The sequence below is a fragment of the Hesperophylax consimilis genome, chromosome 13, assembly GCF_061612785.1.
Source record: "Hesperophylax consimilis isolate HC1 chromosome 13, BYU_Hcon_1.0, whole genome shotgun sequence".
Classification (NCBI taxonomy): domain Eukaryota; kingdom Metazoa; phylum Arthropoda; class Insecta; order Trichoptera; family Limnephilidae; genus Hesperophylax; species Hesperophylax consimilis.
In genome coordinates, this window is record NC_142848.1 from 8,611,387 (window position 1) to 8,634,059 (window position 22,673).

Here is a 22,673-nt window from a genome sequence, read left to right on the forward strand (position 1 = left end):
GTGTTCTAAAGATTGCAATGCTTTTGTGAAGATAAGGGAATCTATCAAACGGACTGCCCATTATTTTGGGGTTCTGGACCAGAGTTGGCTGGAGTCCCCGTGCCTGTGCTGGTCACTTAGAATTGATAATAATAATAATGATTTACTGTCTTCTTTTCTTAGTAACATATAGAGATAATGATATCCTCACTGGGATCTCCCGTGCTGAGGATTTCAATTAAGGAATTTAATTATAAACATATATCATGTAGTATATATATATTTTTAATAATTTTAAAAAAAGTAAGATAATTTTTTTGTATGGTTCAGTTTAGTAGATTCGGTTTTAGTCTGTGTTTGATATCAGTATATTTTTTATTTCAGATCTCCCTATATTAAGTATCCAGCTTTTTATTTGAGATTTAAATGTTTTAATGTTGAGGTTTTTGAGTGAGAGTGGTATTTTAATGTAGAGTTTAATACTATGATAATAGTTACGTCGTTTCTTCTATTTAGCCTGGTCTTTCTTTAGCTTTGTATTTCAAAATGAAAAAAATTATATTACAAGGTGATAAATCCGCGATACTTAATTGTTTAATTATTTTTACTTGAATATTTAACTGCATTAAACAAATTTTTATTAAGCACTTCCAACATTAGCACTGTCTTTTTCTTCCTCCTTCACCAGGGCGATACTGAGAGTAACTTCCACATCTCATAAGCGATCACACTTTAACAGATTGGGTGACGATCCTGATCTTCGTTCAAATATTTAATTTATTCTTGCAACAGCATAAATAATATTATTAAGTTTTTGGAAAATTAATTTAGAATTTTTTAAATTCAAACAACTCTGCTCCAGGCACCGGTCGTTAGTAGAATAATTTGACAGAATAATGGCGTAATTATTACCTAGAAGTGCATTACAGAAGTTCATAGCAATCGCCATCATTTCCTGATATAAATCAGTCGACCTTTGAATGAAGCTCGACCAAATAACGGCTCATTGGCGTATTATTCGATAGCAGACCTTCTGCACTTTGCAGTTCGGTCCGCAAAGTGATTATTGTCCGTTCGAGCAGGTAAACCCGTGTAATATTCACTAATAATATGTTGCGAGTCAGATCCTTCCGTAGCCCTCTGTTTTTATTATTATTATCGTGAATTTGATTATAAACAATCTTCACGGTCCAAACACCGGTTTGAGGGATTGTACCGGTATTTTTACCGGTTTGAGATAATATTTAAAATAATTTACTTGAGAAATGTCAAATGAAATATACTCCTATGAATATGGATATCACGGCCCCGGGAACCACTCATTGATTAACCAATACCTCAGCTATAGGTAATCCCAAGTAATTCGCTGCGTTTGGTAACTTAGAAGGGGTACTGAGGTCCGTGGAGAGGAGTTTGTTCTGGTCACCAACTGAAATCCTTTATCCTCTCCAGTCGGTATTTCTCGACCACCGCCTTGCACCGCAACTAGGATGGATGCGTGCGTTGTTGGTGTGCACACCGGACTTTTGAACGCGCAACCTCCAGCTTGCTAGTCGAGAGCCATACCCCTCGATTACGGAGGCCGCCCAACTGCTATTACTACAAATAGCCTAATGTAAGAACTCACTTAATTTATAAAATATATTAGTGTTAATCAATACACCAGACGGGGAGGATTGATGTGTAATACAGAGTTTTCCAATAAGAGTTGTTATTTTGATATTCAATCGTAAAAGATCAATGGTTTCGTTGCTTGTGTGGCACGTAGCGCCGTCTTGTTGAAACTAAACATTGTCTAGATCAATACCATCCAATTCCGGCCATAAAAAATCATTAATCATCTCTCGATAGCGCAATGCATTCACCGTAACTGTTGCTCCAGCCTCATTTTCAAAAAAGTAAGATCCAATGACTCCGCCGGACCATAAACCGCACCAAACAGTCACGCGTTTATCATAAAGAGGCTTTTAAACAATAATTCTTGGGTTTTCCGAGCCTCAGATGCGACAATTTTGCTTGTTGACGAAGCCACCGAGGTGGAAATGGGCCTCATCACTCAAGATGATTTGCATTTGATTCACTCAAGTGAATTTTAATAATTTAAATGCGTTGTTGAAGCGTGTATCGTTCCATTTTTATAAATGGCGTAGTTTTCACTTGTCAAATGTCAAAAAATAACAGCCTTCAAAAGTAACATCTACCGAAATAACGGGCCATTCAAAATAACACCTCTTATTGGAAAATCCTGTATAAGGGAGACCGTCGCATAGAATTAAACATTCATATTAGTATGAATAATCTTGAAGCTGACAGACTTTTTGACCCCAACTACGATGGGTGAATCTTCTTTCTCATATAATCTTATCAGGTTTTATCTATGTTCCAGAAGACCAGATTTAAAATATTGAAGAATTGTGTCCGTCGAGTTCAGCGGTGCGTAGAAAATTAATATCTCTCATATAACACAATAGCAGTTTACATAGTTTTGGGACTGGTCCTTTGAGTGTGTTGTAAAGGGCTTGTCCAGCAGGACCTTCTAGCACAAACTCCTGCAGTGGAATCGCAGTTTTGCGACATTCTTTTTTATACATACATTAACCTAAGTAAATAGATTTTGGTGACCCGACAGTTAATCCCCCGACAATTGGCTCCCCGACAGTTGGCCCCCGGATAGTTTATTCCCGGACAGTTGATCCTTTGGAAATTTTTATGATTAGAGAAATACGCTATATTGACTATACGTATATAATTAAAATATATTTATGTTCCCCGAAGGGATATACAGAGAAGATAGACGGCCGAATAAAAAATATGACTGACTTATATTTGTAGCCTGCTTATGGAACTACGCTACATATACTTACATATATAATATAATATATCTAAGTATCCCCGAAGGGGTATGCAGAGAGTGTAGGCGGCCGAATAACAAAATATATATATTTTATACATATTATTACGACATATTTATTTACGGCCATAGGTATAACAAAAGTCGATCTATCGTCTCTGCATACTCCTGCGGAGATACTTAGATATATTATAATATTCATGTGAGTAGATGTAGCGTATTTCCTTAAACAGGCTGCATTTATAAGTATGTCGTATTTTGTTATTCGGCCGTCGACCCTCTCTGCATACTTCACCAATGAGGACGTACAGGAGAAATAATCCTGTGTGTAACTATAAATTATTAATGAAATAAATGAATTTAAAAAAAATATTTGTCAGTTTATATTCCAACCGGTTCGTGTGATGATGTAGTGCTGCGCAACCCCGCTTGCGGCCCGGTAGTCGGTAGCTGAGCAGAGCAGGGCCGGCCGCTGGTAATGCCCGTAATGAGCTGCGGAGGGCTCTGGCCACTGACCAATCACTGCACAGTGATGTGATTGCCAGGGTGATTGAATTTATACACTTCCGCGCCCTCTCAACCTATTAGCGATGCACTTTTTAATTTTTTTTTTATGTTTTGCATTATGAATTATTTTTTAATTTAATATATTATTGTACAGCGTGTCGTGATTTTGTTTGTTCGCAATAATAAATAACAAAAAAATGTACCTATGTGTCCTTAAATTTTTACACACTTCATGCTTTAACCGAGTACCGTTTATCATATCGTACCAGTGCTCAGTTAGACTCGCATTTTTAATTTTATATATATAATTTTGTTTTTTAAGAAAATATATATATTTTGTTGATGATATCTATATTTTTAATTTAAAGTGGTACCCTGTTGTAGTTGTATATATATTATTTTTAATTGTTAAATATATGTACTAGTATAATGATGAATATAATATAATTTTAACAAGCGATACCCCATAATATATTTCATTACACAATATAGCATATTTTTTAAGTAATTAGTTTAAGTTAAGATATGAATACATTTTTAATAGAGATTTTACATGTAGTTTCGTTACAATTGAAAATGTCTACATCAGAAAGAATTTTCTCATGTGGTGAACATAGTCTTAACTTATTAAGAAAATTTTTTTACCACTGTCGTTGTTTGATTTTTCTTTTTTTAGTTTTCAGTAGATATGTTTTTTTAGTTATGTTTTGAATTTATGGAACAATATAACTACGTTATGTCGAAAAGGTTCACTGCTTACGTTTATTTATTATCGACCTTGTGTCGAAAAACATCGTTTCAATTTGCCAAATATTAACCCTTGTTTTATTATTAAATTTGCTATACAATTGGCAGGTGAAGGTGAAGTACCTTAGTAAGTTGCTAATATTGGCGTAATCGAACTAGAGGAGACCTTCTAACATCTGAATATAAATAGCGAGATATGATAACATTTCAATAAAATAAAAATAAAACCGAATTCTGCAACAATTTATGACCATTTTGTGGTAATATTATTTTCAGAATCAAAAGAAGCGCGCAATTATCATCATTTTGGGCATTTACGCCGCCGTCCTCCGATTTGGCGCCAAACCGTATAAAAAAGATAAAGAAATGATAATTTACCTTAATGGCGATGGGGATTCGCATTTATTTCCAGAAGATCTCGAACCGCGGGGATATTAAGGCAAATGAAATTGTCCCATCTGTACAAGGCAACCAAAATTATATAAATTGGGCATTATTCCTTTTACTCCAACCAACGCTGACTTCCCCCATCTCCACCCAATCGAAACCCCTATTCCCCCCATCGCATTATTATCACGTGAAGTCAAGTCAGTAATTTTGTACAAATCACGCAATTTATAAGTATTATTAATGAGAAAACTTAAAAACGTGTGGCAAGCCAGCTGCCAAGACAGTTGGTGAATAATTTTATTATTCTTCAAATTTTTTTAGATATTTAATTACTCTATTAATTAACGGTTTCAAGAAGGCGATAAACTTATAACGTCGCGACGCTCGACGCCACGCAAAGCTGCGTCGTATCGACGCCATATTTTATGTCTCTAAACTTACCTCACATAATACGTTACCTCCATAATGTGATAAATAATGGCACATTATTTTAACATTGTGGTGTTTATTTTAAAGTTTAGCATTTTTATACATGTATGAGTATATTGTATACGACATTGTGATTCGAGATCGATTTAGAAGTATATTGTATAGGTCATCGTGATTCGAGATCGATGTATGAGTATATTGTATACGTCGTTGTCGTGATTCGAGATCGATGCGTGTTGTGGTACAAAAATCTTATAAGAATTTTAATTGTAACTGTTCGTGCTCGCAAAACTCGAAAAGTAGTCGACGGATTTCGCTGAAAATTTAAAAGTTAGTTTTTATTAGTGTCAGGATTATTTACAAAGTGGGTTGAATAGTAGAAGAAATCGGGGACACCCTAGGCAATATCTCTGCACCAGAATGAGATACGGAGTCGATTTGATGTCGATGTAATGTAGTTTTTTAACAGTAACATTGTGACATATAAGAGTAAATAGTGGAAGAAGTCGGAGATACCCTAGAAAAACATTATCAATAGCGAAGCATTGCGGATTCACTAGCAAGCTATATTTTTAATACTATTTTTAGTTTTAAATTTGTATCTATTCTAAAGCTATTTTACTGTAATGTTTCCATAATGAAACCTTAAATATTGGTGCTGCTGTTAATTATAAAATACTTACCTTATTTATTGTACTGGGGAAAATTCCTTTTCATTGGGAAATTATCTTTATTTTATTTTTCCGTCATCAAAAGTAATATGGTGAGTTTCTCACAGTCGAGCGTAGTAGACAACTTGCAAAACCTAATACTACCCATTAATTTCTCATAGGCGAGTGTAGTAGACAACTTGACACAACCTAATAATACCCATTAATTTCTATTAATACCCATTAATTTCTAAAAATACCTATTAATTTCTAATAATACCCATTAATTTCTAATATTACCCATTAATTTCTAATAATACCCATTGATTTCTAATAATACCCATTAACTTCTAATAATACCCGTTAATTTCTAATAATACCCATTAATTTCTAATAATACCCATTAACTTCTAATAATACCCGTTAATTTCTAATAATACCCATTAATTTCTAATAATACCCATTAACTTCTATTGTTTCTTACCCATAAACAGGCATCTAAAATATTCTTAGTCGACAACAAATGTATGCGTCTTCCCAGACGCAGTTTTTCACAGCGTGTTTTTTCTTCGGCGTTATTTTCTCAAGTTCTTTCGCAGTACGTATTAAAAATACCTTGTATTTGTACACTTGTACACTGCACGTTAGTGAACAAGTTTATTTTAAGATGTATTTAAAGATAGCGACGTATTTTCATACAGTTATCTACCTACTATTCAAGACTTTATATTTACGCCAATCTGGACTATCTATCAAACCTACATTATCTTTTTTACTATGTATTGTTTATCAAATAAGTTCAAAAATCAAGTATTATGCCAGTGATTCTTACATCATTTTCAAAAGGAATGCTCGTTAAATATATAATGTAACGTGGAAATATTAAAAATTTTACGGAAGCTGATCATCCATCAACCCGTTTAGCGAATCTCTAAGTCATACATGCAGTATGAAGGGGGTGGGGATGTAGATATGAATCCCTCGCATCGTGAAGTCACCAAGGAGATTAGAAGGGTGGATGATTGAGTAGGAAATAGAGAGGATGAGTGGTTGAGGTAGGAGAAGAAAAATATTAGTAGTTTTATGAACAGAAACCTAGCTTCCAAAAAAGTAAGTATCTAATTTTGTCTTATAAGTAATCAGAAAACATAATTTCCTCTGAAATCAAAAAATTCATAAGTAGGTACTTAAATATATACGACAAATTTATTTATTTATTTATTGCATCTCACTATAGATAAAATTCACATAAAAATCAACATCTCTAGGATTAAGCCTGTATCGAGGTTAACAATAATTTACATTTGAGTGAAGCAAACATAAGATTAATCACAAACATAAAGTAATTCTACATACAAAAACAAAATATTTCAAAATTAAAGAAAAAATACGTATTAGATGCGTTACCAGATGGGTAATTTGACAGTATATTGTAACAATATTTGAACCATAACTAATCATTATTCAAAATAAGAAGCAAAGTAGATAATAAAGACAGTTAGGGTTATGGTCACATAATCACCAGTAATCTGATGGACGATGATGATATCGATAGACAAAGGCGAGCTCTCAGCGTCAAAGCAAACATGCTCAGTAGAAGATTTCGCCTTTGCAGTACCGCAGTAAAAAGGACGCTCTTCCTTTCCTTCTGCGCAACGTTGTACACGTGCGAACTATGGGCAAACTACAAAAAGAGTAGTATAGAAAGACTACGGGTCCAATACAACAACGCCTTCCGCACAATGTTTTGTCTCCCCAGATACTGCAGCGCTTCCCGTATGTTCACGGAGGGGCGAGTTTCCGGATATGCAGCCCTTATTAGATCCAGGGTGGCAGGAATGAGGGAAAGGATAAGAAGCTCTGGAAATATCCTCACTATGGAAGCCCGCCTCACTCCATCCTCCAGCATTGACGCACACTGGAGAAAAATACTAGCACCTAACATAGTCACGACTCCCTAAAGGCTTCAACTTTCTATTATTCTATTATTTTATCATTTTATTCTATTTTATTTTCAATTTATTCTGTTTTCTTTTATTTTTCTTTCTGTTCTATCTTTTTGTTTTTGATTATATATTTTGTTTTATCTCTATATGGAATGTGTGGGACTGCACTAACCTCCCCACATACCGGAATAAACACCGGATTATTATTATTATTATTATTATTATTATTATACAAATATTTAAGGTATCATTTTTTTTATTTCAAATAAGTATACAATTATATAATATATAAATTTTTCTAAAGAAATATCGCCAGCTCAATGACAATTCCATTTTCAAACCTTGTTCAGGCCCCCATCCCGCAAAAATATTGATTATTCCGATTTGACAGCTCATATAAGGTGCGGCAAAAATAATCACCCTATTGGAAAACTCTTTAACTTTTGCAAATGGCGCCAAATGTCAATTCGGTTTTGAAATTTGTGAAGTAAACAAACGCACAATATAAATCAATAAGACATGCATCGGTTTGCTCTGCAAGAACGACGCGGAAAAACAAGCAATACTAAAGTTTATCATAAAAAAAAAATTACAGCAAAAGAACATCGGGTGATTACTTATGCCCCACCCTGTAGTAGGAGCCACGGTCATGTGATTTCTGGTGGGATAAAAGGGTAGTTAGTATCCAACACGGCCGCCCTCTTGAACCGGAACCGGAACATAAAAAATTAGCAAAATAGTCAGTTAAAACAGGACTTCTATACGATCAGTTAATTATTATTGGTTATTAGAATTAATTTGGTTATGGTATATACTCTCTGTTTTGTAGGCACCTATCTATCAGCATGCAGTCAAATGACTTTAAAAGAATGATCATATGAATAATAAAGCTTTTACGAAATACGAATACAAAGGCTTGCAATATTACTGCACTGTTATATTATATTGTATTAGCTACGTAAATATATTCGTAAAGCCTTTTGAACGGACGTAAACAAATATCCATTATTTATTATTTATTCAGAAAGTTGCAGGAAAAACATAACACCTTATTCTTTGGAAACTGAACCTTATTCTTTTGGAACCTCTTTGGAATTCGTCACCTGCGGGATGTTTTTTTTGCCCTATTTTGCCCCTTTTGTCTTTCAATATGCAGTCAGGTATTGTTTTTCTTCCACCCTACAACAATGATCTCTCCAATACGTAGGTTTACTTTTCAAGAGTCCCAACCACTCCGACGCAGTGGACGAGAGGAGAAAGATGAAAGTTAAACTTTCTAATTAATTCTTCTTCTTCTAGGTATGGTGGAGGGGAGTTGGTAACAAATTTGGTCACAAAACAATTCAAGCAACTTTATAATTCTGAATAGTAGCCTCTCATTAGGAAGATTTTTTTTCCTTTTTTAAGTGAACACCACTGAACTGCTCCCATCTTTTCGGACTATGACATGCCCTATTGGGGTATGCTGTGGGACTGAAGGGAGTGGGGAAGGGGAGGAGATGGGGGGGGGTTTGATTGACAAAATCCTGGATATAACCAAACACGGCTAAAGCCGCTTCAAGCAATGGATCGGTTCTGAATAGTCGACGTTCACAAGGGCGATGCTTGGAGTAGGTACCTGTGTATCACTATCAAACTTTTGATTCCTAGTCTGTTTTCAGTAGTTACGCGTGGGATGAACGAATAGCGACCCTTTTTTGTAAACATTGAGTCAGTTCTCCATGGCTCAATCATTTGTGGTGCCCAAATCCTACATCGTGATTGCGAATGATTTGTGTGCTGTGAGACTTTGGTTTTAAATGCGATAATTACGTCTGATCAGATATCGTGTGGCCATTGCGGCGATGCACGCCTGAGATATGCGCCGACTCGCAAAAGTGTCGAATACCTGCTTAGCAAAAAATGGCGGCATAATTTGGCGGGAATCCAGTCTGCGACGGTCACGGACGGGAGACGAGGAAATACGCGTTCCACCGCGCGCCCGCCCAAATACACCACAGCACCAGCCAGCCAGCCAACCAACCAGCCAACAAGAAACCAACCATGCGCGAACAATGTCAAACGAAGGCTACAAGGAATAAACACAATACCCTGGGAATAACTGCTCTATCTTAATAATACATACAATATTTATTTATTTAGAATTATGAACGGCATAAGTGCCATTTACATACATGACACTTATTGACAGTCACAGTACATACAACGGGAAAAATTATAAGATTTAATAACTTGACAAGAAAAAAGTATACACATTATTACAAAGTTATTAAAAGAAACCTAAACCTGATATTCAGTGATCTCATTAATATAAGTACTGCTAAAATGGTAAATCAGTACAGATTTATATTTCGATAGAGGCATATTAAAAACATTAGCTAATATTGCATACGAGTTACCAGTGGGGTGTAATCTATTTATAACAGAATTTTATCGTGAAACCGTAGTATGATTGTTACAATAATACATACCAGGGAATATATAAAAAATTATACTTAGTCAAAAAATGTTCTTCTGTCACTAAACATCAACAATTTTGAATGAATGTAATAAAAACTTATAATCTCTTGATTCTACAGTCTAAAATAAATAAACCTCAAAAATTCTCTTTCAACGATATCAATATGATTATCAAAGACGGGTGACAAAATTGTAGAGTTATTTTCTAAAATGCTTCTAACGAGAGATGTGCACAGAATTTTTAATTTGTGAATATGATTTAAATAGTTGGAAATCCTTACTATAAAACCCAACATTTTCATACCCCTGTTAGCGATAGAAGTTATATGCGATACAAAGTTTTTGGTCAAAAATGATGTCTAGGTCAAGTATTCCGCCTACACGGAGTCAAGATTACACATTTAATAATTATATATTTTTGGATGTTTAATTATACAGAACCTCATGACTTGGCATTTGTTAATATTAAGAACAGTATTTTCTTCAGTCATTGCCAGAATGCCATTTGAAAAAGTTATTAAGGTTCTCTTGCAAGCAAAGGCAATCGTCCACATCATTGATTACCTTAAACAGCTTCATATCATAATGTGTTTGTGATGGAAAAACTGAAGATACCTTTTAAGGGTAGGATTGTTAACTTGACAACAAATAATTTCGATTTTGAATACTGAACGTTTGTTTCGTACGCACATTTTATATACATAAGAACCGCTCGAGGCGTCATCGGGCAGAGAGATTGAGGTTACGTGACGTCATTCAACGCTAGACTCCACCGCGTCACTCACTACTTTAAAATGTGTAGTTTTGGCTGGTTTTAAACATTATAAAGTTCATTGTAAATTTGGAACTTTCTTTGCTTTTCCTTTTGAAGTGAAACTTCTTTACGCGCGTCATGCAATTTCGAGGAGTAAAACCAACTCATGACCGAAACGAAAATGCGGGACCGATTAAAGTTCATTTGATGTAGTAAAAGTTTTGAAGTAAAATATAAATGCTTCTTAGCTCATCTCGACAACTGGCGTTGGTGGTGTAATGGTCAGCATAGTTGCTTTCGAAGCAGTTGATCCGAGTTCGATTCTCGGCCATGGAATATTATTTTTTTGTTTTTAAGGAATTTTTTTTTTTTAATGGTTGACCATAATATCAATCCACTAAGTAATATTTTAGGCCTGTAGCATAATTGAAAAGTTAAAGAATGATATAAAATTTTTTATGATGTTAACGATAAAAAAATGAAAAAAAACATAAAATTAAAATAAAAAATGGGCCAACGGCACGCGGTGTTCCCAAGCGGTCACCCATCCAAGTACTGACCGCGCCCAATGTTGCTTAACTTCGGTGATCGGACGAGAACCGGTGTGTTCAAAATGGTATGGTCGTTGGCAAAAGTTAAACAATATTAATTTCTATTCTACCTGCCAATAAATATATGAAAATTAGTATAAAAAAGCCCTAATAATATTGAAAAAATTAGCAAGGTGTGTGCGAGGTTGATAAAAATAATCATTACATACGCGCTTGAAAAAGATCGTAATTACATTAATAAGTTTGTAGGAATTTTTGAAGTGAAACTTCTTTACGCGCGTCATGCAATTTCGAGGAGTAAAACCAACTCATGACCGAAACGAAAATGCGGGACCGATTAAAGTTCATTTGATGTAGTAAAAGTTTTGAAGTAAAATATAAATGCTTCTTAGCTCATCTCGACAACTGGCGTTGGTGGTGTAATGGTCAGCATAGTTGCTTTCGAAGCAGTTGATCCGAGTTCGATTCTCGGCCATGGAATATTATTTTTTTGTTTTTAAGGAATTTTTTTTTTTTAATGGTTGACCATAATATCAATCCACTAAGTAATATTTTAGGCCTGTAGCATAATTGAAAAGTTAAAGAATGATATAAAATTTTTTATGATGTTAACGATAAAAAAATGAAAAAAAACATAAAATTAAAATAAAAAATGGGCCAACGGCACGCGGTGTTCCCAAGCGGTCACCCATCCAAGTACTGACCGCGCCCAATGTTGCTTAACTTCGGTGATCGGACGAGAACCGGTGTGTTCAAAATGGTATGGTCGTTGGCAAAAGTTAAACAATATTAATTTCTATTCTACCTGCCAATAAATATATGAAAATTAGTATAAAAAAGCCCTAATAATATTGAAAAAATTAGCAAGGTGTGTGCGAGGTTGATAAAAATAATCATTACATACGCGCTTGAAAAAGATCGTAATTACATTAATAAGTTTGTAGGAATTTTTTTTTTCAATGGTTGACCATAATATCAATCCACTAAGTAATATTTTAGGCCTGTAGCATACTTGAAAAGTTAAAGAATTTTATGATATTATTAATTATAGTAATGATAAAAAAATAAAAAAAACATGAAATTAAAATAAAAAATAGGCCAACGGCACGCGGTGTTCCCAAGCGGTCACCCATCCAAGTACTGACCGCGCCCAATGTTGCTTAACTTCGGTGATCGGACGAGAACCGGTGTGTTCAACATGGTATGGTCGTTGGCAAACGCTAAACAATATTAATTTCTACTCTACCTGCCAATAAATATATGAAAATTAGTATAAAAAAGCCCTAATAATACTGAAAACATTAGCAAGGTGTAAATATTATATACCTAGTTTAACTCACTCTCCTAACTCATCTTCGCTGTCTACAGGCAGAGCGCACGACTGTGGTCGTGAAGAACCGAGGTTCGATCCCCGCTTTAACTAATTTTTGAAGTGAAACTTCTTTACGCGCGTCATGCAATTTCGTGGACCGGAGTAAAACCAACTCATGACCGAAACGAAAATGCGGGACCGATTAAAGTTCATTTGATCTAGTCAAAGTTTTGAAGTAAAATATAAATGCTTCTTAGCTCATCTCGACAACTGGCGTTGGTGGTGTAATGGTCAGCATAGTTGCTTTCCAAGCAGTTGATCCGAGTTCGATTCTCGGCTATGGCAAATTATTTTTTTGTTTTTAACGCCTTTTTTTTTTTCAATGGTTGACGATAATATCAATCCACTAAGTAATATTTTAGGCCTGTAGAATAATTGAAAAGTTAAAGAATGATATAAAATTTTTTATGATGTTAACGATAAAAAAATAAAAAAAAACATAAAATTACCATAAAAAATGGGCCAACGGCACGCGGTGTTCCCAAGCGGTCACCCATCCAAGTACTGACCGCGCCCAATGTTGCTTAACTTCGGTGATCGGACGAGAACCGGTGTGTTCAACATGGTATGGTCGTTGGCAAACGCTAAACAATATTAATTTCTATTCTACCTGCAAATAAATATATGAAAATTAGTATAAAAAAGCCCTAATAATACTGAAAACATTAGCAAGGTGTGTGCGACGTTGATAAAAATAATCATTACATACGCGCTTGAAAAAGATCGTAATTACATCCATAACTTTGTAGGAATTTTTGAAGTGAAACTTCTTTACGCGCGTCATGCAATTTCGAGGAGTAAAACCAACTCATGACCGAAACGAAAATGCGGGACCGATTAAAGTTCATTTGATGTAGTAAAAGTTTTGAAGTAAAATATAAATGCTTCTTAGCTCATCTCGACAACTGGCGTTGGTGGTGTAATGGTCAGCATAGTTGCTTTCGAAGCAGTTGATCCGAGTTCGATTCTCGGCCATGGAATATTATTTTTTTGTTTTTAAGGAATTTTTTTTTTTTAATGGTTGACCATAATATCAATCCACTAAGTAATATTTTAGGCCTGTAGCATAATTGAAAAGTTAAAGAATGATATAAAATTTTTTATGATGTTAACGATAAAAAAATGAAAAAAAACATAAAATTAAAATAAAAAATGGGCCAACGGCACGCGGTGTTCCCAAGCGGTCACCCATCCAAGTACTGACCGCGCCCAATGTTGCTTAACTTCGGTGATCGGACGAGAACCGGTGTGTTCAAAATGGTATGGTCGTTGGCAAAAGTTAAACAATATTAATTTCTATTCTACCTGCCAATAAATATATGAAAATTAGTATAAAAAAGCCCTAATAATATTGAAAAAATTAGCAAGGTGTGTGCGAGGTTGATAAAAATAATCATTACATACGCGCTTGAAAAAGATCGTAATTACATTAATAAGTTTGTAGGAATTTTTGAAGTGAAACTTCTTTACGCGCGTCATGCAATTTCGAGGAGTAAAACCAACTCATGACCGAAACGAAAATGCGGGACCGATTAAAGTTCATTTGATGTAGTAAAAGTTTTGAAGTAAAATATAAATGCTTCTTAGCTCATCTCGACAACTGGCGTTGGTGGTGTAATGGTCAGCATAGTTGCTTTCGAAGCAGTTGATCCGAGTTCGATTCTCGGCCATGGAATATTATTTTTTTGTTTTTAAGGAATTTTTTTTTTTTAATGGTTGACCATAATATCAATCCACTAAGTAATATTTTAGGCCTGTAGCATAATTGAAAAGTTAAAGAATGATATAAAATTTTTTATGATGTTAACGATAAAAAAATGAAAAAAAACATAAAATTAAAATAAAAAATGGGCCAACGGCACGCGGTGTTCCCAAGCGGTCACCCATCCAAGTACTGACCGCGCCCAATGTTGCTTAACTTCGGTGATCGGACGAGAACCGGTGTGTTCAAAATGGTATGGTCGTTGGCAAAAGTTAAACAATATTAATTTCTATTCTACCTGCCAATAAATATATGAAAATTAGTATAAAAAAGCCCTAATAATATTGAAAAAATTAGCAAGGTGTGTGCGAGGTTGATAAAAATAATCATTACATACGCGCTTGAAAAAGATCGTAATTACATTAATAAGTTTGTAGGAATTTTTTTTTTCAATGGTTGACCATAATATCAATCCACTAAGTAATATTTTAGGCCTGTAGCATACTTGAAAAGTTAAAGAATTTTATGATATTATTAATTATAGTAATGATAAAAAAATAAAAAAAACATGAAATTAAAATAAAAAATAGGCCAACGGCACGCGGTGTTCCCAAGCGGTCACCCATCCAAGTACTGACCGCGCCCAATGTTGCTTAACTTCGGTGATCGGACGAGAACCGGTGTGTTCAACATGGTATGGTCGTTGGCAAACGCTAAACAATATTAATTTCTACTCTACCTGCCAATAAATATATGAAAATTAGTATAAAAAAGCCCTAATAATACTGAAAACATTAGCAAGGTGTAAATATTATATACCTAGTTTAACTCACTCTCCTAACTCATCTTCGCTGTCTACAGGCAGAGCGCACGACTGTGGTCGTGAAGAACCGAGGTTCGATCCCCGCTTTAACTAATTTTTGAAGTGAAACTTCTTTACGCGCGTCATGCAATTTCGTGGACCGGAGTAAAACCAACTCATGACCGAAACGAAAATGCGGGACCGATTAAAGTTCATTTGATCTAGTCAAAGTTTTGAAGTAAAATATAAATGCTTCTTAGCTCATCTCGACAACTGGCGTTGGTGGTGTAATGGTCAGCATAGTTGCTTTCCAAGCAGTTGATCCGAGTTCGATTCTCGGCTATGGCAAATTATTTTTTTGTTTTTAACGCCTTTTTTTTTTTCAATGGTTGACGATAATATCAATCCACTAAGTAATATTTTAGGCCTGTAGAATAATTGAAAAGTTAAAGAATGATATAAAATTTTTTATGATGTTAACGATAAAAAAATAAAAAAAAACATAAAATTACCATAAAAAATGGGCCAACGGCACGCGGTGTTCCCAAGCGGTCACCCATCCAAGTACTGACCGCGCCCAATGTTGCTTAACTTCGGTGATCGGACGAGAACCGGTGTGTTCAACATGGTATGGTCGTTGGCAAACGCTAAACAATATTAATTTCTATTCTACCTGCAAATAAATATATGAAAATTAGTATAAAAAAGCCCTAATAATACTGAAAACATTAGCAAGGTGTGTGCGACGTTGATAAAAATAATCATTACATACGCGCTTGAAAAAGATCGTAATTACATCCATAACTTTGTAGGAATTTTTTTTTTTTTTTCAATGGTTGACCATAATATCAATCCACTAAGTAATATTTTAGGCCTGTAGCATACTTGAAAAGTTAAAGAATTTTATGATATTATTAATTATAGTAACGATAAAAAAATTAAAAAAAACATGAAATTACCATAAAAAATGGGCCAACGGCACGCGGTGTTCCCAAGCGGTCACCCATCCAAGTACTGACCGCGCCCAATGTTGCTTAACTTCGGTGATCGGACGAGAACCGGTGTGTTCAACATGGTATGGTCGTTGGCAAACGCTAAAAAATATTAATTTCTACTCTACCTGCCAATAAATATATGAAAATTAGTATAAAAAAGCCCTAATAATACTGAAAACATTAGCAAGGTGTATGCGACGTTGATAAAAATAATCATTACATACGCGCTTGAAAAAGATCGTAATTATATCCATAAATTTGGAGGAATTTTTTGAAGTGAAACTTCTTTACGCGCGTCATGCAATTTCGAGGACCGGAGTAAAACCGACTCATGACCGTGACGAAAAAAAGGGATCATTTCGCTATAGGAGCCTAGCTAATATTATATACCTAGTTTAACTCACTCTCCTAACTCATCTTCGCTGTCTACAGGCAGAGCGCACGACTGTGGTCGTGAAGAACCGAGGTTCGATCCCCGCTTTAACTAATTTTTTTTTTCTTTTTTTATAACTTTTAATTTTTTTTATCACATGCTACTTATAAATATGTCAATAGACAGAAAAAAAGAGAGAATGAAATGAAAAGAGAGAGAGAGAAGAATACTAGAAGTTTCACTTCTGTCTTGCGTAGGCTTGACACACCCATTTTTTTTTTTTTCAATGGTTGACCATAATATCAATCCACTAAGTAATATTTTAGGCCTGTAGCATACTTGAAAAGTTAAAGAATTTTATGATATTATTAATTATAGTAACGATAAAAAAATAAAAAAAAACATGAAATTACCATAAAAAATGGGCCAACGGCACGCGGTGTTCCCAAGCGGTCACCCATCCAAGTACTGACCGCGCCCAATGTTGCTTAACTTCGGTGATCGGACGAGAACCGGTGTGTTCAACATGGTATGGTCGTTGGCAAACGCTAAAAAATATTAATTTCTACTCTACCTGCCAATAAATATATGAAAATTAGTATAAAAAAGCCCTAATAATACTGAAAACATTAGCAAGGTGTATGCGACGTTGATAAAAATAATCATTACATACGCGCTTGAAAAAGATCGTAATTATATCCATAAATTTGGAGGAATTTTTTGAAGTGAAACTTCTTTACGCGCGTCATGCAATTTCGAGGACCGGAGTAAAACCGACTCATGACCGTGACGAAAAAAAGGGATCATTTCGCTATAGGAGCCTAGCTAATATTATATACCTAGTTTAACTCACTCTCCTAACTCATCTTCGCTGTCTACAGGCAGAGCGCACGACTGTGGTCGTGAAGAACCGAGGTTCGATCCCCGCTTTAACTAATTTTTTTTTTCTTTTTTTATAACTTTTAATTTTTTTTATCACATGCTACTTATAAATATGTCAATAGACAGAAAAAAAGAGAGAATGAAATGAAAAGAGAGAGAGAGAAGAATACTAGAAGTTTCACTTCTGTCTTGCGTAGGCTTGACACACCCATTTTTTTTTTTCTTTTTTTATAACTTTTAATTTTTTTTATCACATGCTACTTATAAATATGTCAATAGACAGAAAAAAAGAGAGAATGAAATGAAAAGAGAGAGAGAGAAGAATACTAGAAGTTTCACTTCTGTCTTGCGTAGGCTTGACACACCCATTTTTTTCTATCTGTTCGGCTGCAGTAATTTTTTTTAATTGCCTTACCTTCCAATATAGCATACTTCTGAAAGTAACCGCAGAGACAATATTCTCCTTGGATTTTTACTTTGTCGGGGAAAGATAAGTTGGTTCCGTTCTACGTAGGCTTTCTCGGGCAAATAATTTTCAGTCTTCTGTCGCGACGGGGGTTTTACTTGGGCAAATAAAAAGGCGACAGAACGTTTAACAACATTTTTCGGATGTCCATCGGGCACGGACATACTGCATACGGCGGCACCTTCATACTCATACTGTAGTACGTCATTATCAACCGCGAAGACAGGACGGAAACACCCGGTGCCTCCGGCGTCTAATTATCCTCCTCCATACAAACTTACCGAAATACGGTGCAGCATTTAAGTCCTGTTTCGGACATGTTTCTTCTCGAGTTCAAAAGAAAATAATGAGAGATTTCGTTAAAATGCCACTTCCTGTTGGTCGTTCACGCTCCCTGCGCAAGGAGAACGGAGACGGAGTACGAGACAACTGAAAACTGATTGTTTTTGTCCCATCCCCGATGCTCCGAACTCCGTGTCCCTTGTCCCGTGTCCCGATGCGTTCATTGTTCAAGCGATTCCACCAAACTTCCAACTGTCATGGATAAACGCACACTGGCGCTGTTCGTAACTGGAACCTGAAAATTTTTCACTCAAATTTGAAAGCCAAATTACATCTCCCGATCTCGGAGCGAACGGTATTCAAATTACAGCCCAAATTCGCTTTTAGAGTCGCAATTAAAAGGTTGTTTTATTAATGAGTAACATAATATCCACGTCTGATGAAGTTGTAAGAAGGTATAACCGCACAACAATACATCCACACATCCGTTTTGGAGATCTGATGACGGGACCTAATTAAATTACTCGTACCAGTTAACTGATTCCTTGTTTAATTTGCTCATAAATATTTATTGCTCTCTGTTAAAGATACGAAGACTGCATTGCAAAATTCTTAATCCTCTGAAAGATGGATACTTGCATATTCAGGTAGTTAATTAATATGTTCATTTTGAGGTTGTTGCATATTTAAACGACGACGTGCACAGATTTGGCGCCCGGAATGATAATATTATTATGGAAACGTGGGTAGTGTGTAAATATCTACATCATTGGGATTTCAACACAAAGTAATAAATTGTTAACAATAAACCGCCATGCTTTAATGCAGAAATGTAATTATTTTATTTAAAACTTTTACAAATGTAAAAAATACACCAATACTCGAAACATTTCGCTGTGCTTTTATTTCATATTTCCACGAATAAGGCGTTTAAATACTTATTTCAAAATGGTAGTGATCCACAGTTATGTCAAGTTTATCTTTTTAATAACGATCGAATATTTGAGGATTTTTTTTTTCAATCATATTATTCAAGTGGCAGTTTTAATTGGATTTTGAGAGAACTACGTTTAAAAAACTTCATATAGAAGTGGATTAGTATCATTTTATTGGTATTGTAAATTATTTTAGTTGACGATGTTCTTTCCAATAAATATTTTGAAGATCTGCTGGATGGGTGGCCTTACAAAACGTTCCACTTGGTTTAATTGTTTTTTTCTGAATCAAACATGTTTTAATTGATGTGCATGAAAACAGAAGTAGGAGTACGAGGCAAAGAACAGGACCTACCCACGTAATTATTGCAATTGAACATGACATTGTGCAGTGAGTAATTATTAAAGTCAGAAATACATGCTTCAAATTTAGTAAAATAAAAATCCTAAGGTCTAGCAAATGTAAAATAATATCGTCATTTTCAATATATTCAAGGTGCATAGTTGCTAGAGATATAAACACCAAATTTGAAACCTTAAATAATTATATCGTTTTTTGGTAAACCTGTCGAATTCCGCTACACGAAATACGTTTGAGTTATTTTAATAATTTAACCTCCTAACCTTTGATTTTCAGAATTTGATAGAGAAAAAATGGAACTTTAATACTATTTTACCATCTCCCCCTACATAAATAGTTATTTCTTGTAGTAATTAAGTTGAAACTATGTGCTATTTATATTTTCGTGGAATTCAACAAGTTTAATCGTTTTTATTAATTGATTTTACATACAGTTAATGCATCTACTTTTTTCTGCTTCTGTAAGTATTTACAATAGTTTGATTAAAACCCACTTTAAACTGCATCAGAACCACCCAGTAGGTCACTATTGTAGTGAACACCTGAAAATAAACAAACAAATTACGGAATTAAAATTTTCGTGTACATCGCTTGTATTTTCAGTACGTATAAAGTGTATACAGGGTGTATCGGCACTAACCCGACAAACTTTAACCAGCTATTCCTTAGCACATTTGGAGTAAAAAATGTTATGGGCACTTTGCTGTCCGGTAGCATTTTTTTTCAATTAAAAACAAAAAATTTAAAAATTTCCACACTAAATCACTGTCATTGGCATTGCTTTTCGTGTTCAACAGCTGTTATAAGCAAGTATGTCGAAAAGCGTCTTCACTCTTTCGCACACACTAAATAATAATAGTTAAAAATGAGACGAATGGTGCCGTGCCATTTCGTTGTGATTGTAAAAGTGCGCCAATATAGGTACACACGTGCATTATTCAACGGAATTCGAATAAAATATTGCCAAATGGGTTTTCAAACTTTGACAAAGGATAAAACAGTGGTGACATGTGGTGAAAATATGAATAATAATTTTTTTTATTAAAAAAAACGTTACCGGACAGCAAAGTGCACATAAGATTTTTTACTCCAAATATGCTAAGGAATAGCTGGTTAAAGTTTGTCGGGTACGTGCCGATACACCCTGTATAGTTCAGTTGGAATGAATAAGGTATTTTTTACACTTCTTTGTGATATTTAATTTCATCTATCAAGTAAACTTACTTTTGTAATTAATTTCCGATCAAGATCAATATACCCACCGAGGGATATCACTGGACGATTATTTTTGATTATGACAAGAAATTTATCTATTTCTTGGAGAACTTTTGGGTGGTGGGGAAAAGTTGCTGCCATGCATAATTCATCGATGAATGTAAACTCCACCTTCAACAAAACACAAAATATTCTATTAGAAATTAAACTAATAATAATATTAAATAATTCTCTCTTCTCCCTTCTCCCTTCTCCCTTCTCCCTTCTCCCTTCTCCCTTCTCCCTTCTCCCTTCTCCCTTGGGAGTCTAAATGGAGAAGGGAGACACCATGTTTTTACGTTTATGTATAGCTATCTACTGACGGGCGATTTCACCAATCATAACTAAACCTAAATCGCCCAGTTTGGTAAAAACTACCCAACCCATTTTTTACAGATACATTTCCAAATAATAGATCAGTGTTTTTTTTTTAATTTTACAGTGGTACATATCGGACATATCGGTAGAATAATTTATTTCTTTGATCTTCGAATTATTAATAGTTATTAATTTTTGTTTTTGGTAGTAAGTAGTCATTTTGTGGTATTATTTGAAAACTCAAAAAATGGGATTGAGTTGTTTTTACCAAACTGGGCGTTTTAGTGTTAGTTATCATTCGTGAAATCGCCCGTCAGTAGACAGCTATACTGCCGCGGTAAGTAAAAATACAGTGTCTACATGACACGAATAACAAAAAAAACCTTTTTTTCCATCCGAGTATTTCGATAAATGTAATGTACGTTTAATTTTTTTTATCCTTAATAATACCGCACAAGAGTTTCAACTGCTCCCAACCGTTTAGAGCCAGTGAGACCATGGCATCCCCAATTGGGGTATATTGTGAGGCTGAAGGTAGCGGGGAGGGGGAGGATATATTGAAAAGGAAGGTGGAGGAGTACCTGGCTATTCAGATCTGCTCACTGAACACGGCTAAAGCCATTTCAAGCAACATTTCAATTCTGAATGATGGTCTTTCCACCAGGACGATACTGTGAGTATCACCTTCCACTCTAGAACGTGCCGCAAGTATACTTTATATTATTCTAATGAATGAATTGTGAAATAACACAAATCCATCAAATAAAGTTTACTTGCGCACGCCGGGATTTGAACCCGCGACCTTAGAATTAATAGTCGAAAGCCTTACCCCTCGACTACGGAGGCCGTCTATGCTTCTGAAATAAAATAATATATGACCTGAAAAATTCCAACTTTGCACTTGATTTACTCAAAAACGAAAGCTTTTTTTTTATTTTTTTATGTGACACCTCACAAGAGTGTCCCTGCCTGTGCAGTGCACAGACAGTGGAACTATGTCACCACCCGGTTGGGCGGCGTTGTGAGGCGGAGTAAGGTAGGGGCTGTAGGAAGGGATTTGTTAATGCGGGCCTTGAATTAGCTCTAATGTAATTTAGATTCACCAGTTTAACGCTTGTACTGCAAGTTTCCGGACTCTTTGTATAGTAATTTCGTCCACTTGTCTTAGAGAGATGCCGTACATACATCATCAACGATCGTCCTCTTCCGTCTCCAATGTCTTTTATGAAAACAAAAAAGATAGAAGATTCTAGAACGATGACCTCACATAGGACTTATTTTTAGAGAGCTGGGAGTACTTTACTAAGTCCATGCATTTCAAGAAGGATTTCGGTGACCTAAAGATGAATGCATTCTAATATAATTTTACTGTTTTTATTTAAACACTGATGTTTGTGAATTGGCACATCACAGACAGGACATATACATTTTGTGGTTGTTAATAAGATTATTATCAAACATGGGTACCAAATAAATAAAAACTGAGAACAATGTTGAGTGTAGAGATAGATACCTTAGTTGTTACAGAGTGTGCTGAATTACCAATGAAGATAATGATACTGGCTGAAATCACCGAAGCGACGATCAATCCCAACTCCTCCGCAGACACAATGGGCAAAGCGTTGGGAGATTTTATTCTGGCGAGAAGGCGGCTCAGATAACCATAT

General features: G+C 35.1%; 10 non-coding genes across 10 annotated transcripts; all 10 read right to left on the bottom strand.

Moving 5' to 3' along the window:
• Window positions 1-11,224: 11,224 nt before the first annotated feature.
• On the bottom strand, window positions 11,225-11,343 carry LOC149418377 (5S ribosomal RNA). The gene has a single exon (XR_016303034.1). It is a non-coding gene; the product is annotated as a 5S ribosomal RNA (ribosomal RNA).
• Window positions 11,344-11,919: 576 nt separating this feature from the next.
• On the bottom strand, window positions 11,920-12,038 carry LOC149418378 (5S ribosomal RNA). Its single transcript, XR_016303035.1, has one exon. It is a non-coding gene; the product is annotated as a 5S ribosomal RNA (ribosomal RNA).
• Window positions 12,039-12,360: 322 nt separating this feature from the next.
• Window positions 12,361-12,479, bottom strand: LOC149418379 (5S ribosomal RNA). Its single transcript, XR_016303072.1, has one exon. It is a non-coding gene; the product is annotated as a 5S ribosomal RNA (ribosomal RNA).
• Window positions 12,480-13,096: 617 nt separating this feature from the next.
• On the bottom strand, window positions 13,097-13,215 carry LOC149418380 (5S ribosomal RNA). Its single transcript, XR_016303073.1, has one exon. It is a non-coding gene; the product is annotated as a 5S ribosomal RNA (ribosomal RNA).
• A 576-nt stretch (window positions 13,216-13,791) lies between these two features.
• LOC149418381 (5S ribosomal RNA) lies at window positions 13,792-13,910 on the bottom strand. Its single transcript, XR_016303036.1, has one exon. It is a non-coding gene; the product is annotated as a 5S ribosomal RNA (ribosomal RNA).
• A 576-nt stretch (window positions 13,911-14,486) lies between these two features.
• On the bottom strand, window positions 14,487-14,605 carry LOC149418382 (5S ribosomal RNA). Its single transcript, XR_016303037.1, has one exon. It is a non-coding gene; the product is annotated as a 5S ribosomal RNA (ribosomal RNA).
• A 322-nt stretch (window positions 14,606-14,927) lies between these two features.
• On the bottom strand, window positions 14,928-15,046 carry LOC149418383 (5S ribosomal RNA). The gene has a single exon (XR_016303074.1). It is a non-coding gene; the product is annotated as a 5S ribosomal RNA (ribosomal RNA).
• Window positions 15,047-15,663: 617 nt separating this feature from the next.
• Window positions 15,664-15,782, bottom strand: LOC149418384 (5S ribosomal RNA). The gene has a single exon (XR_016303075.1). It is a non-coding gene; the product is annotated as a 5S ribosomal RNA (ribosomal RNA).
• Window positions 15,783-16,110: 328 nt separating this feature from the next.
• Window positions 16,111-16,229, bottom strand: LOC149418385 (5S ribosomal RNA). Its single transcript, XR_016303076.1, has one exon. It is a non-coding gene; the product is annotated as a 5S ribosomal RNA (ribosomal RNA).
• A 703-nt stretch (window positions 16,230-16,932) lies between these two features.
• On the bottom strand, window positions 16,933-17,051 carry LOC149418386 (5S ribosomal RNA). The gene has a single exon (XR_016303077.1). It is a non-coding gene; the product is annotated as a 5S ribosomal RNA (ribosomal RNA).
• Window positions 17,052-22,673: the final 5,622 nt, after the last annotated feature.